At 50.0% G+C, this 13,179-nt stretch overlaps 1 long non-coding RNA gene across 2 annotated transcripts; it reads right to left on the reverse strand.

Annotated features, from left to right (window-relative positions):
- Window positions 1–182: 182 nt before the first annotated feature.
- LOC137142450 (uncharacterized) lies at window positions 183–11,206 on the reverse strand. Of its 2 annotated transcripts, none has more exons than XR_010916932.1 (3): window positions 11,062–11,206; window positions 1,907–2,070; window positions 183–315 (listed from the first exon to the last, which is right to left on the reverse strand). It is a non-coding gene; the product is annotated as an uncharacterized lncRNA (long non-coding RNA). The 2 variants fall into 2 exon arrangements; XR_010916931.1 differs by lacking the exon at window positions 11,062–11,206 and adding an exon at window positions 8,926–9,039.
- Window positions 11,207–13,179: the final 1,973 nt, after the last annotated feature.

A 13,179-nucleotide genomic window follows, 5' to 3' on the forward strand; every position in this document is an offset into this window, starting at 1 on the left:
GGAGGCGCAGATAAATAGGGTTCTCCTGTATATCAATAAAACACTGTGTTCAACTGGCGCACACACACATTATATATATATATAGAGAGAGAGAGAGAGAGAGAAAGTGGCTATGGAAACTACCGTTCAGCATTTCATTTTAATCATGGAAAAATGTAGATTTTTTATGGGTTTTTTAATCAGAGAATTTTGTTTCTTTTATATCACAGAAAACTAGGATCCCTGGATGATCACCATTGTGAAGCCATCAGATGATAGTTTCCTTCCATAATACTTGTCTTTGCAGAGAAATTGGGCAGTATTTGCTTGGTAAATCTTGAATAAAAAGAACAATAATCTAGATTATGCAGCTCTCAAATTATTGCATCTTCCAAACACCCTGCATTTAAGCAATCTAGCTATTTTGACAGAAAGAAAAGCACGTAGTTTAGAGTTAATCTAAACTGAAGGGAGCCATAATCAAGCTGATATGTGACGTTTAGTTCCTCTCCAGTCTCAACAGCATATGGCAATTTATGCACCAGGCTTCTGACTGAATCTGAGCTCTTCTTTAAACCACTGTTAGCAAGCCACCGGTATAACTTCACTGGTGCAAACCCCTAATGTAGACATGTTATAAAACGCAATTCGCACTGGTGCAATTTACCTCTGCTTGAAACAGGTATAAAATGCATGGGTGAAAATAGTGATTTTATAGCAATATATTCCCGTCCACACGAAGGATTTGCACTAGTGAAGCAAAACAGTAGCTGAAATTGGGATAAACAACCATTGTAGACAAGGTCTTAATAAAGATGCCGAACCCTCCCTCAGCTAATAACGCACAATGCTACAGTCTTATTTTCCAAAACATAGAGATAAAGAATGGCAAGAAAATCTTGGCAGGAATATCGACACAATCAAGATCTGGGCGTGGATACAGCAGTAGTTTACATAGCACATGTAATTAACACACGTCCATCAGGGAGAGGGGCACTGTGTGGCATGCATGGCCCCTCTCTTCAGCAGAGACAATGGCCAGCGAGAGGGCAAAGGGGCTCAGCAGGTGCCACAGCCGGCCCCTGCCGACATCCTCTGCCTCAGCAGCCAATGAGTGCCTTGAGCTCATCACCCAGCCCTGCCCGTCAGTCACCACGCAGCACCCTGGTGTGCCTCACAGGCACCCCCTGCCCGGGAACGAGGGAAGGGCTCGGGGGCCGCCAGCCACAATCCTGACACAGTGCTGTCCAGACGGAAACAGAGCGGCACAGCCGAGCCCCAATCCTTGGGGGGAGAGGTCACAGGGCTGATACTCTAGGAGGCCCGACAGTCATATGTTGCGGGGCTGCGGCAGCGCAGAGCAAGAATGGCTATAAATCCTCCAGCTGCCTTGGGAGCTGCCACCTCTCGGGACTAGCCCCTTCTCCTTGCCAGCTCTGCTTAGTCCTCTGCTGCCCTCCATGGGCGCTGGTCTCCTCCGGCTCTAGGCAGGGGCCATTGCTGGCCGTCACTCCGCCAGCATAGACAGTTTGTGGGGGAAACACCCCCCCTCCCCAAACTCGGCCCATGGCAGACCACCCGGGACTGTGTCACAGCCCACCTCTGGGCCATGGCCCATAGCTTGGGAACCCCAGGACTAGACAGCTCCTAGAAATGAACGAGCATGGAAAGTTTATCTTCCTCTTTCTTCCAGGTTCCAATCCCAACTGACACTGTACAGCAGCATGGGTGGAGAATCAGGACAATGCCTGTGTCTAGGATCGGATTCTTAGCTGATGTAAAATGATGTAGCTCAGTTGAGGTGGAGAATGAAGCTACCCCAGTTTAGATCAGCTGAGAATCTGGCCCTTAGAGTTTACTATGTGGTAACGCCTTGTGCTTGTTTTGAAGAACAGAAATACTGAAAGGATCAACAGGTCCTTCCTACCTGCATTCCACAGACGCGAGCTCCATGAGATCCAGAAATGCTCTGTCCGCTCTTCTTTATGTAGCGAGCTTTCTTCTCTTCTTGCATTGTATCCATGCTGCCTGCTTCCCATCTTTACATGGGGAACGCAGGCATATTTATACAACCTTTTCAAGCAACAGAAGCTATGGACACATGAAATAAGGGAGACTTGTTATTATTAATGTACAACTGAAAAAGATCTTAGATCAGGGGTGGCTCTGCACATCCTCTGACGTTCACCATAATCGTTCTCAATTGGAATGAAACTTTGCAATCCACTTTTACCTGCACTTATCACAGCTACTGGCCCCTGTTGCCAATTCCAGCCATTTAATCTAAGTGCTAGATCACCAGTTAAATTATCAATGGCTCCGTTCTCTAGTGTGGATCCAGCCCAGGGCTGTCAACCCACCACTTTCATTAACACCAAATTCATTAGAGTTTGTTCGTGGTGAGGTTAAGCTACATTGATCACATGACTGGTGATCATAGGAAGAAGACCTGTTGCTGTTTTGAAACGTGTGTGTTTTGTAATTCCTACATTATTGTGTTTTGAAATATATGCGAAAGCCTCCCTTGGTTTGGATGGACACCCTTTGATGTGGCGTTTCTTTTAAACAGAGACAGAGAGGTCGCTGTCACTCAGTCACAGGGCTGATCGTGGTTTGAACAATGTGTGAGTGAGCGAAAGGCCAACCAGCGCCTCAGGCGGGCCTGAAAAATTAATGTAGTGCGTAAACATTTCCTCAAAGAGAACAGGTCTGGGGGCACCAACAGCTGCTCTGTGGACTCCTGCGACAGGGTCATAGAATTCCCTCTGCTAAAGGGGATAGATCAGCTGATGGCATTCTTCTTAGCAGCATCCTCTGCTGCTTGAGATGCCTCATTTGGCTGAGTTCAGCGGCAATGAATGAACGCTGCTGTCCTGTCTCCAAGTAAATTATCCCACAAGGCTTTAGGAAACTTCAGGGACGATTTGACCGGCCAAAAGAGAATTGATCCCTGGTAAATCCTCGGGTGCCATGTCCTAGGTGATGCCCATCTGGAAAACCTGACCCAAAAGACATCTGTTTTGAGAGGCCTCCTGCACATAAAAGTTTCGAGGAGGGCAGGAAGAGTTCACAGCTGGAAACAGCCACCCCATCCATTTTTCATGCAGACTGGGCTGGTCGCAGCAGGTCATGAAAACCTCCCCTCCCTGCCCCCAGCCCGAGTTAATTACTATTAAAATAAAAAGTTCACTGGAGTGGAACAAACGTAATTACTTTTTGGGAACCTAATTATCTGCATTTATTGCCAGTGCTTTGTTGTAATTGATTGCTAATGGCCTGCTTTGCTCTCACATTATCTAATTAATACCGCCACAGAAACAGGGATTGCAGACTGCTCTCGGAGAGGGAGATTTTTCCGCAGTCTCCGGCCTGTTCTTTCGCCGCTTTCTGGCCTGCTTGCTCATGTCTGGCTGTGCATGGCAAGTGGCTAAGCTGCCTTCTTTTCTGCCACGTCTGGCCACCTCCTGGCTGCAGGAGCCCAGTCCCTCTGCTATTGTGCTGCAGTCTATGCCCTCTGCTCTTCTCCTGGGCTGCATTACACCCTCGCTGCTTTCCATCCTACGGCTGGCTCTAGTCCCACCTCGCTGCATCTTCTCTGAACGCCCCCTTTGGCAGCTCCAACCTTCTCAGCTGTTACTCCGGCTGCCTATTGCACGTCATTCTTGACCTACCACCGCGCGCTGCAAGGTGATGCAGAGCAGACGTCGCTGGAAGCATTTGGCGCCGTTGCTTTCAGGGCAGTTCTGTTTTGAAAAGCGGCAATGCAGAAGTGGCCCCGGGCTACCCAAGAGATCTGTTCCCAGTCGGATTCGCTCCTACCAGCTGGCCTCGGTCATTAAAAGGCAGGAAAGATCTTATTTCTCTTGTTAGCCCTGCAGGACTCAGCCAAGAACAGGCTGGAGTCTGTTCCCGCAGCCGTTATTACTGGTGATGCTCAAGATGGACATACCGAGGATGGTATTGAGGCCTGACTTGCAATGGGGATTTGCCCCGATTCCAGCCACTGGTGCAGTTGCATCAATGCCAGCCCCTCATGCAGAAAGGCAAAGCTGCTGTGTGCATTGGGGAATTTATCCCAGTGTCATAGATGCTTAGAGCTTATGGCTAAAAGGGACTTTTAGATCATCTACTCTGCATAGCACAGGTCTCCTGCATAGCACAGGCAATTCAGTTTCACCCAAATACCTCTGTATTGAGCCCAAATAACTTGAGTTAAACTAAAGCATTTCAGTCCTCTAGAGACAACTGCATGTGCCCCAGGCAAAGAACAGGAGAGGCCAAAGGGCTGCCATGGAGACACCTTGCGGGTGGCAAGTTCCAAGCAAAGGTGAGCATCGGTGCAGTGTTTGCCTCTCTGCCCTAGGGGTTTGCAGGGGTGCAGCGGCACTGATTGGAGACCAATGCTCTGCATGAACAAAGGCTGTCAAACAGACTTGAGAAGTTTCCCCATTTGTGCTTATTGGTTTAAGGGCTGGGGGGGGAGGGGGGAAGCATTAGCTTGGTGGGTAGAATACTGGCTCCGTTCCTTCCGCGCACCGGGCACCATCGATGAGGGAAATCAACTGTGCTAAAGTGAACAGCTCCCTTCCCCGAAAGGTTAAATGCAAGGCATGAAATCAGGCGAGGGCCATGCATGGTGACCTGGCTGCAAAGCCTTTCACAGTCTGCCTGGCCCAAATGGAGTGAAATGGAGAAAGGACTCAAACAGCATCAAAAGCAGTGAAAAAACTCAGTGGTTAAAATTTCTTCTGCGTCAACGAGAAGAAGCGAGGGTTATAAGGGTGATCCGTTATTCCCCACGTCCACCAAGGGCAGGACAAGAAGGAATCTGCTTACATTGCAAGGAGGAAGACTGAAGTGGGAGATTAGGAAAAATCTTTCTAACGCTAAAGATGGTTAAGCATGGGAACAGGTTACGGAGGGGGGCTGTGGAATCCCTGTGGTTGGTGGTTTTAAAGAAGAGGTTAGACAAACACCTGGTCCTGCCTCAGCATGGGGGGGAAATGGCCTTTCAGTGTCCTTCCAGCCCAACAGGTCTATAATTCTAGAAGAGGTAAATGGACCACGGCTATTTTAAAATGACTGAACAGGGCACTGGAGGCTAGACAGTGTAGTCTAGAAGACAGAGCGCTGGCCTAGAACTCAGGACACCTGGGTGCTAGTCCCACCTCTGCTACTGGGTGACCTTGGGCAAGTCACTTCACCACCTGATGCCTTGGTTTCCCTAGTTTGTGAACTGGGGATCATGCTCCTGACCTGCTTTGGAAAGTGCTTTGAAATCTGTTGATGAAAAGCCCCGTGTAAGAGTTAGGTGTGATTATACTGACCTACCGCATTGGACTCTCTGTGACTGGAACACTAAAGCAGAACACCACGCCCTGAGACTCCCACGGGTGATATAGAAGAATCTGGGGCCTGACCCTGCCAAGAGCTCTGAAGTCAATGGGGTGTAAGCCATGCAGGCATAGGGGTCTGTAGCTTTGGGACCTGTCAGCTCGGGGGGGTGGCTACAGTGCAGCGGAAGCTAGCCCAGTGTGCCTACATGTGAAGATCAACTAGCCAAAAATAACTCCTAGGAATGAGCAGCCAGAGTGTTCCTCTCTCCACTCCCCGATGCTGTTTGTTTACAAAAAAGCAAATTAATGCTTCAGGCCCCCTCCAGGCAGCTCAAGGGTGGTGGGGATCAAACCTTTTCGCTCTCAGCCTGGCGTCTGGCTACAGTAAAAAGGCTCAGTTTGGGGTTAGATGCAGCCACAGGAGAGTATACAAGAACAACTACGAAACTTCCTCCCCCTTGTTCTCTAGAAGATGCTGTCTTTGCTACCTTTCTCAGAGGCAGGCTATTTGGACATAAAAACAATCCAGAATGATTTCTGGGCTTGCAAATAGATGCATCCGAGGAGGAAAGGTTACCTGGGGAATTTCAAGCCAAACTGTTGCACAAGAAAGAAGTAAACCAGGGGTTAAGTTGCCAAGAGAAGCCATCAAAGCAAATGCCAGAAGTGTGGTTTTAAAAGAGACAAGACACAGGGGGGAGGGACTGAAATATACAGCAGGGAGGTGGGGTGGAGAGAACTTGGCTAGTTCCGTCCATCTGTTCTTTCTGTTCTACCCTTTCTGTTTATTCTTCCTTTGCAATATGGAGAGACAGCGATAAGGAGGTTGGTGTGACCCGAGTTCCCTTAGAAAGCAGGGATCAGATCTCCCAGATGTGCCAGAGGCCCTATGTCACTGTTCAGGAGCTGATGAAGGGCGCTCTGTGGCAAAGAAGAGCAGAAACTCAAGCTGCAAAGAGACAGGCCAAGCAATGAACAGGGTTTCCTTTATTCCCCTGCCCTCCCAGGAGGCTGCCATCAGGTGCGGCAGAGCCCGCTGGCAGGAGGAATTTCCATTTCAAAAGCGTGAAAGCTTTAATTGAATTGTATTCCCAAGCAAAGCATCAACATGCCAACAAAGTGAGGTTGATTAGAAAAGACCGAGGACGCCTGAAAGGCAACCCCGGAGTTGCCTGGGGAAGCTGCTGCAGAAGTAAATCAAAGTCTGAGTCAGTTCAACCGCCCGCATACATTCCGGGAAGTTTAAGGCTCTGGGTGGAAATGATAAATCGCAGCGATTCAGCCCCATTCACAACAGGACAGGGCCTAGCAACAGTTTGGGGAGGGTCCTGCCACTGTTAGAATTTCATCAGCGCCTAGAGACACTAACTCAGCTGTGCAAGGGGCTGTGCACAACAACAGTAACAGCCGGTCCCTGCCCCGAAGCGCTTACAATCTAAAAAGACAAGGCTGGAGTGGAAATAGAAGCAGAGCGACTTGCTAAAGGACACACGATCGGTGAGTAACACAGACAAGGATAGAATAGAACCCAGCTCGCCTGACTCCCAGTCCAGGGCTTTATCCATTGCATCACACTGTCGTACAGGTCTGGGTGAAGGCTGAATTCCTGAGAAGGAGAGGGGCATGGACCCTGACAAGGATGGTTCTCTCTAGACAAAGCGAACCTGAAATCTCAGGGCTACAAACCACTGGCCAGCAAGAGATGTTGATTCTGTCTGTAAGGTAGAACTTGCTGCCCTGTTACAGCTCTGTGGGAGCTAGTCCTGCATCTAGATAGCTGTTCCTTCACTGGTTTGTTTACTGTAGGGTTGTCACAAAGTCCAGGCCATTGTTGTTATTCCAGGTTAGTTTTTGAACAGGGAGAACTAGTGAATTGGTTGTATGGGGGTAGAGAGGCAGGGAAGGCGTGCCAAGCACTTTCCATTCGGAGGGCTGAATAAAACAGCTCAGACGACCCTCCTTCAGAGCTCCCTGGAGTGGAGTTAGAACTTAAGAACGGCCACACTGGGTCAAACCAATGATCATTTTGCAGATGCAATGAATAGAACAGGGCAATTTCGAGTGATCCAATCCCAGCTTGTGTCATCCAGTTCCAGCTTCTGGCAGGTGGAGGTTAGGGGCACCTGAAGCCTGGGGTGTGTCCCTGACCACCGTTTCTAATAGCCACTGATGGATCTGTCCTCCATTTACAGATCTAAATCTTTTTTGAACCCATTTATATTTTTGGCCTTCATAACATTCTCTGGCAACGGGTTCCACGGGATGACTGTATGTTGCCTCTTTCCATTCAGAGGTAAAAATTCCCCTCTCCTTGGGTGAAACAGCATTTGTGCATAGATGTAAAAAAAAAATCAGTCACGCCCAGCTGGGATTTTAAAACCGTTTGTTTATTACACGTAGAGCCCTGCTTCTCAGACTCTGTCTCACTGGGATCCCATAAAACTGGGATCGTTAGAAAAATGCATTGAGTGCCTAATTGCAAAACAGAGCCTTGATAAATCACGATGTTGGTCTTTCCTCACTACCCAGTCTTGGGCCAGATTCAGAGGGAGTAACGTCTTACCCTGCCAGTTCTCCTGCTGAACTCAACAGAGCAAGGCGCTGCTCATCGTGATTAAAAGTGGCACAGCTGGGCCATTACTGGAATTAGCCAGTAATACCTGCCTAAAGCAAATGAAATTGATCCCAGTAAAGGGCCAGCCCTGTGTTAATTCCAACACAAGTGATTTCCTTCCAGAGGTTTTACTCCAACCAAGCAGTGATTGAAAGGGGAAGGCACAGAGGTTAGTGTCAGGGCTGGCAAGACAGCCTGGTATTTGTGGTATGGGACGGAAGCCTTTGGGGTGATTGTATGAACTCCAGACTGAATTTCTCCAGGGTGAGCAGAGGAGGCTAAGACTCAGCCAGTGCTGGGCCATCTGCTCCACTCCAGTGATGGGAAATGGGATCAATGGAGCAGCATGATCCCACCCTCCCCTGAGGATGCGGCTGCAGAGCCCTGGCCCTGCAAACACCACCAAGAACCTGGGATGCTAAGTCCCAGTAAACCTGTGTAGAGGGGAGGTAAGTCAACTTACTTACCGATTTTGTGCTACGTCGTTCCTCTCTTTGACAAGGTATTTGCAAAGACCATGAATTCCTATCCCTGCAAGAGACTACAGCTGGACTTTCTATAGGAACCTTTTAAAAACTAAACATGGAAATTCTAATAGGATTCACTTTCTTTCTCGTCTTAGGAATCCAGTACCAGTTTTTACCATAAGATAGTTTTTACACACACGCGCACACACACACACACGCACACACACATGCTCTTCAGATTCCTTTTTATGAATCACACTCCAAAAACAAACCATTGCACCACAGCAGTTACACTGCCCCCTAGCTAGACTAACATCACCAACTAGAGATTTGTTATTTTTCCTTTTAAATGAAGAATATGACACAGGGCCTAAATCCCAAATATATAAACACCTTCTGCTTTCACATAGGCTCGCCCTGGGTATTATATGGACAATTAAATACAACATTTAGTTGTGCTACAGCCAGTTGTTTCAGCATCCACGTTACTGAGCGTATCACAACTTCAAGTGAGAAAAAAAACAACCACCTGTACAATGACCACAGCTATTAGACCCGCACGCTGTCTCTGGTTCCATGATGTAGCACACCTCCTGAAGACAACTGGCCTCCAGTCCTAATTACTTCTGTAAGGGGTTTTTCCCAGTCTCAATCCAACTGACTTCTGTAAAATGACAAGAAACTCTACTGAGATCCAACTAGGGCTGCCAACACTGTATTTAAAAAAAAAGGGGCTGTTTTCTTAGCACCCCTGCCCCACCCCTTCTCCCAATATTATCGTTATTAGAATTGGCATTGTTATTAAGGCTAAACAGCACTCACCTACATTCACCAGGGGCATTTCTTGCTGCTTTGTGCAGCACCCAGCACCACCCGCTCTTGTTGTACAGAGATGAAAAAATAAGGATATCCCGTGTAATAAGGAACTGTTGGCAACTCCTGGGTTACCCCTGGCAGCTTTGTCTTCTCCCTGCAGGTCTGGGCTGGATCCCACTCGTGCCCTACCAGTCAGGGCACACGGCCATGCCTTGTGTCTCCACAACATATATAACCACACAAACACAAGTGCCCTACTTAATTCTAAGCTTGCGTCTCAGAATAACATGGGTGAGGCCACAGCCTTTCAGGCAAGTAGCAAACGTCTCTGGCCCAATAGCGATACTCCACTGCTACATAAAAATCCAACTGATTTTCCTTCTTGGACCTAAGGGCCGTACAGATATCTGACCACGGCACTGCTGCAGACCAGTAATCGTCCAACCAAACTGTAAAATGAGAGGAAACTGTATTGAGATCCAACGTACCGCTCAGTCTGGGTTACCCCTGCCGGCTCTATTGTCTCCCTGCAGAGCTGGGCTACCTCTGAGCAGGCTTCCACTTGGCTGCCAGTTTTGTACCCTGACAGAACTCACTCTTGATTACTGATTAGCCAGGAGCCCTCGTCTTCTAACTAAGGGGAGATGTGGCCACATGACATGCAGGAAATCAGCCCTTAATGGAGCCTTCCACATCAGCTGCCAGGCCAGGGTACCAACTTCTGGCACTCCCTCTAGTGGGATGAAATAGCAACTGCTTCGTCCATACTGCCACCTTGTCCGAGTGCAGGTGGCAACAGCTGCTGGAATTACAGCCCTGTTTGGCTGAACGCCGTGAAATAACACCATGATGTTGTGAAGGCCAAGCCTCTACTAGGGTTCAAAAGAGAACTAGATCGGTTCATGGAGGATAGGGCCATCAATGGCTATTGGCCAGGATGGGCAGGGATGATGCAAAACCATGCTCTGAAGTGTCCCTAGCTTGTGTTTGCCAGAAGCTGTGAATGGGAGACAGGGGATGGATCTCTTGATGCTTTCACCTGTTCTGTTCATTCCCTCTGAAGCACCTGGCATTGGCCACTGTCGGAAGACAGGATACTGGGCTAGATGGACCAGCAGGGCTGTTCCGATGTTCTTATAAGAAACAGAAACGGAGGTTACACCAGCATGGAGGGGTTTTGTTTTTGTTTGTTTGTTTGTTTTGAGAAATTAGCCCGCTCCAGGGCACAGGTAGCCAGTTAATCTAATAATATCTAGCTCTTACCTAGCACGTTTCACCCATAATATATGCTTTACAAAGGGGATCAGGAGCATTGTCTCCATTTTACAGGTGGGGAAACTTGGGGCACAGGCGGGGGAAGTGATTTCACCAAGATCATTCAGCAGGTGAGCGGTAAAGCTAGGATTAGAACCCAGGTCTCCTGAGTCCCTGTCTCCCTCCACTAGGCCACACTGCCTCTGGTATGGCATTAAAGAGCCCATTACTTCTCTCACTGATGTCAAAGACTGTTTAGCCATTGGCCTTGACTGGGAGCAGGACCTCGGCCTAGCGGGTGGGTAGGAGGCAAATTACCCCCCCAACGAATCTGTGTGGGGCTGGAAAGGGAGGTGGTCAAGGCCTGGCCTAGCGTCAGGAGTGGGGGGGGGGAAAGGTGGTCTAATATCAGGAAGTATCTAAGGGACTGATCCTGAGACGCCCAGATCCTCAGAGGTATTTAGGCGCCTAATGCCCATGAAATCAATACCATTCCCCCTGACGCCTGCGTGAGCTGAGAGTGCTCAGCACCTCACAGGATCAGGTCCTGCACACTCAGCAGGCCGCAGTGGGGAACCTTGTGGTTTGTACGCACCGGAGCTGGTTGCTGCCTCTGTCTATGGGTTAGCGCTCCGTCCCTGGCTGGTGAGCGCCCAGGTTCCAGAGGCTGCAGGGGTCTGGGGAGCAACATCCTCTTCCACCCGCATCTCCGGTAGCAGCGCGCTACTCTTTTAACATGCTCCAACCCCAGCCTTATCTGCACTTAGTCAAGCAGCCTTGATTTCTTCTGACATCCTAGAAATGTCAACATTGCTCTGGATTAAAGGTCAAATCCCGATGGGTGGATTTCAAAATGTCATCCCGCGCTGCGCCAGAGCGGCTCCCCTTCCGCCTGATGTCTCCATACGGGGGAGCGAGCGCCTCAGACACTGAGCTGGCCCCAGTGAGCTTCCAACCTCGCCCCGCAAGTATGATAAACCCATCTCCCCCCAGCGGGTCCTCAGACTCACGTCTGATGGCGCTGCTAGGCTTGAGACACTGTCACGCGTTCAGAGGGTCTCAAGAGGGGGGTGATATAAAGAGCGTCAGAGAATTGATGTTGCTTCTGTTACACTGTGCCCCTGGCTGCAGGGACTGAACCTGCAACCACTGGATCTCTCAACAGGACCCGAAAACCCTGCTCCGATAGCCAACCTTGCAGCGCCTTCTTCAACCTCTTGTGTATGACTCCTAGTCACCACTAGATGGGGCCAGAGCACAATTTGGGCGTGGCTTACAATCAGCTGATTATGAGGTTCTCCTGCCCCACCATCAGACATTAGCAGCTGAGCAAATTGGTTCCTTTGGCCTAATACATTCAAGGAAAGCCAAAGGGGCAGGACCAGGCAGTGTCACTCCCAGAGGGCGGCTGACCTACTGGGGAGAGAACCGGCTTGGGCATCAGGACTTCTGGATTCTAGCCCCGACTCTGACACGGATTCCCTTTGTGACCTTGGATAAGTCACTTAGCTTTCATGTACCTCAGTTTCTCCACCCGTAATATATGTCTGTAAAGAACGTAGAGACCATCAAATAGACGGGCCTGCAGAACTGCAGGATGTCATTGCTATTATTTTAGTGCTAGTGACTGGTTTGAGGGCAGCCAGCAGTCCACAGCTGGTCCTGCTGCATTTCACTATCGTGTTCGGTATCGTTGCAATGTGTTTGCTTGTCTGAGCACACACTCGGCCCCCGCGCAGACTGCAGGTGCCAGTGACTGATGCCTCTGTGGAGCCGCTCTGGCACTCACTGGCAATCCAGACTGTCTTCGCGTTCCCCCGCCCGTGGATGGACAGGTGTGAGAGCTGCCCGCTAAACTCAGCGCGGGCCGGAGGGACATGCCTGCTCCCTGCTGAATCCAACTGGAAAGGCAGATTAACTGACAGAAGCAATGGACCCATGGCCCTGCCCACGGGGAGCAAAGCCCACCTGGCGATTCAGACCCTCACCAAACGTCTGCTGTCCACTTACAGTGCTGCAGAATCACTAGGCCATGGGAGCTCCCTCCCCGTGGCATGGGGGCCTGCTGCTGAGCGGTGCTGGAGTGTCCCCAGCGTCCACTGATGTCGGGTCCCTGAGTGGGAGCTGCAAACCTAGGCGGTGGGGCTCATTCTTCTCCCCTGTGGCACAGAGCCAGGTCTGAGAATGGGGCCAGCTCACCAGCACCGTGGCATTCCCTTCTCTGCGCGTTCTTTGGTGCAGCCGTGTGTGTGCTGGCATTTAGTCTGCTCAGTTGGCGAGACGGGTGCGGGAGGAGGCGATGATGTCTTTTATCGGCCCAACGGCTGCTGGAGCGAGAGACAAGCTTTCGAGCCACTCGGGGGCTCCTCTTCAGGGCCCAGCGGACGTCAGATGTAACACAGGGCGCCTCTCACGTGCACTTCCCAGCAGCAGCGAGGTCAGTGGTCCGCAGCCTATTTACCACGGTGGGCTGCGTATGCAGCTCTCTCTGTATATACACAACGTATATACGACCTGCATGGCCCTGAGGATGTCACATGGGCTGCAGACACAAGGGACCTGCGGGCCGGGAACTACCAACGTAGGTGATGTGTACATACTCACCAATGCACAGCGCATTTTCTCAGAACACAGCATCTCAGCTATCGACCCTGAGCCGCTTATCCACTTGTTTGCTTAGTTGTCTGCCAGGAACGCTTGGAGTCCATGCTCC

This window comes from Emydura macquarii, unplaced genomic scaffold (genome assembly GCF_026122565.2).
Source record: "Emydura macquarii macquarii isolate MOO-44397 ecotype Brisbane River unplaced genomic scaffold, CSIRO-AGI_Emac_v2 contig_3220, whole genome shotgun sequence".
NCBI classification, from domain to species: Eukaryota; Metazoa; Chordata; order Testudines; family Chelidae; genus Emydura; species Emydura macquarii.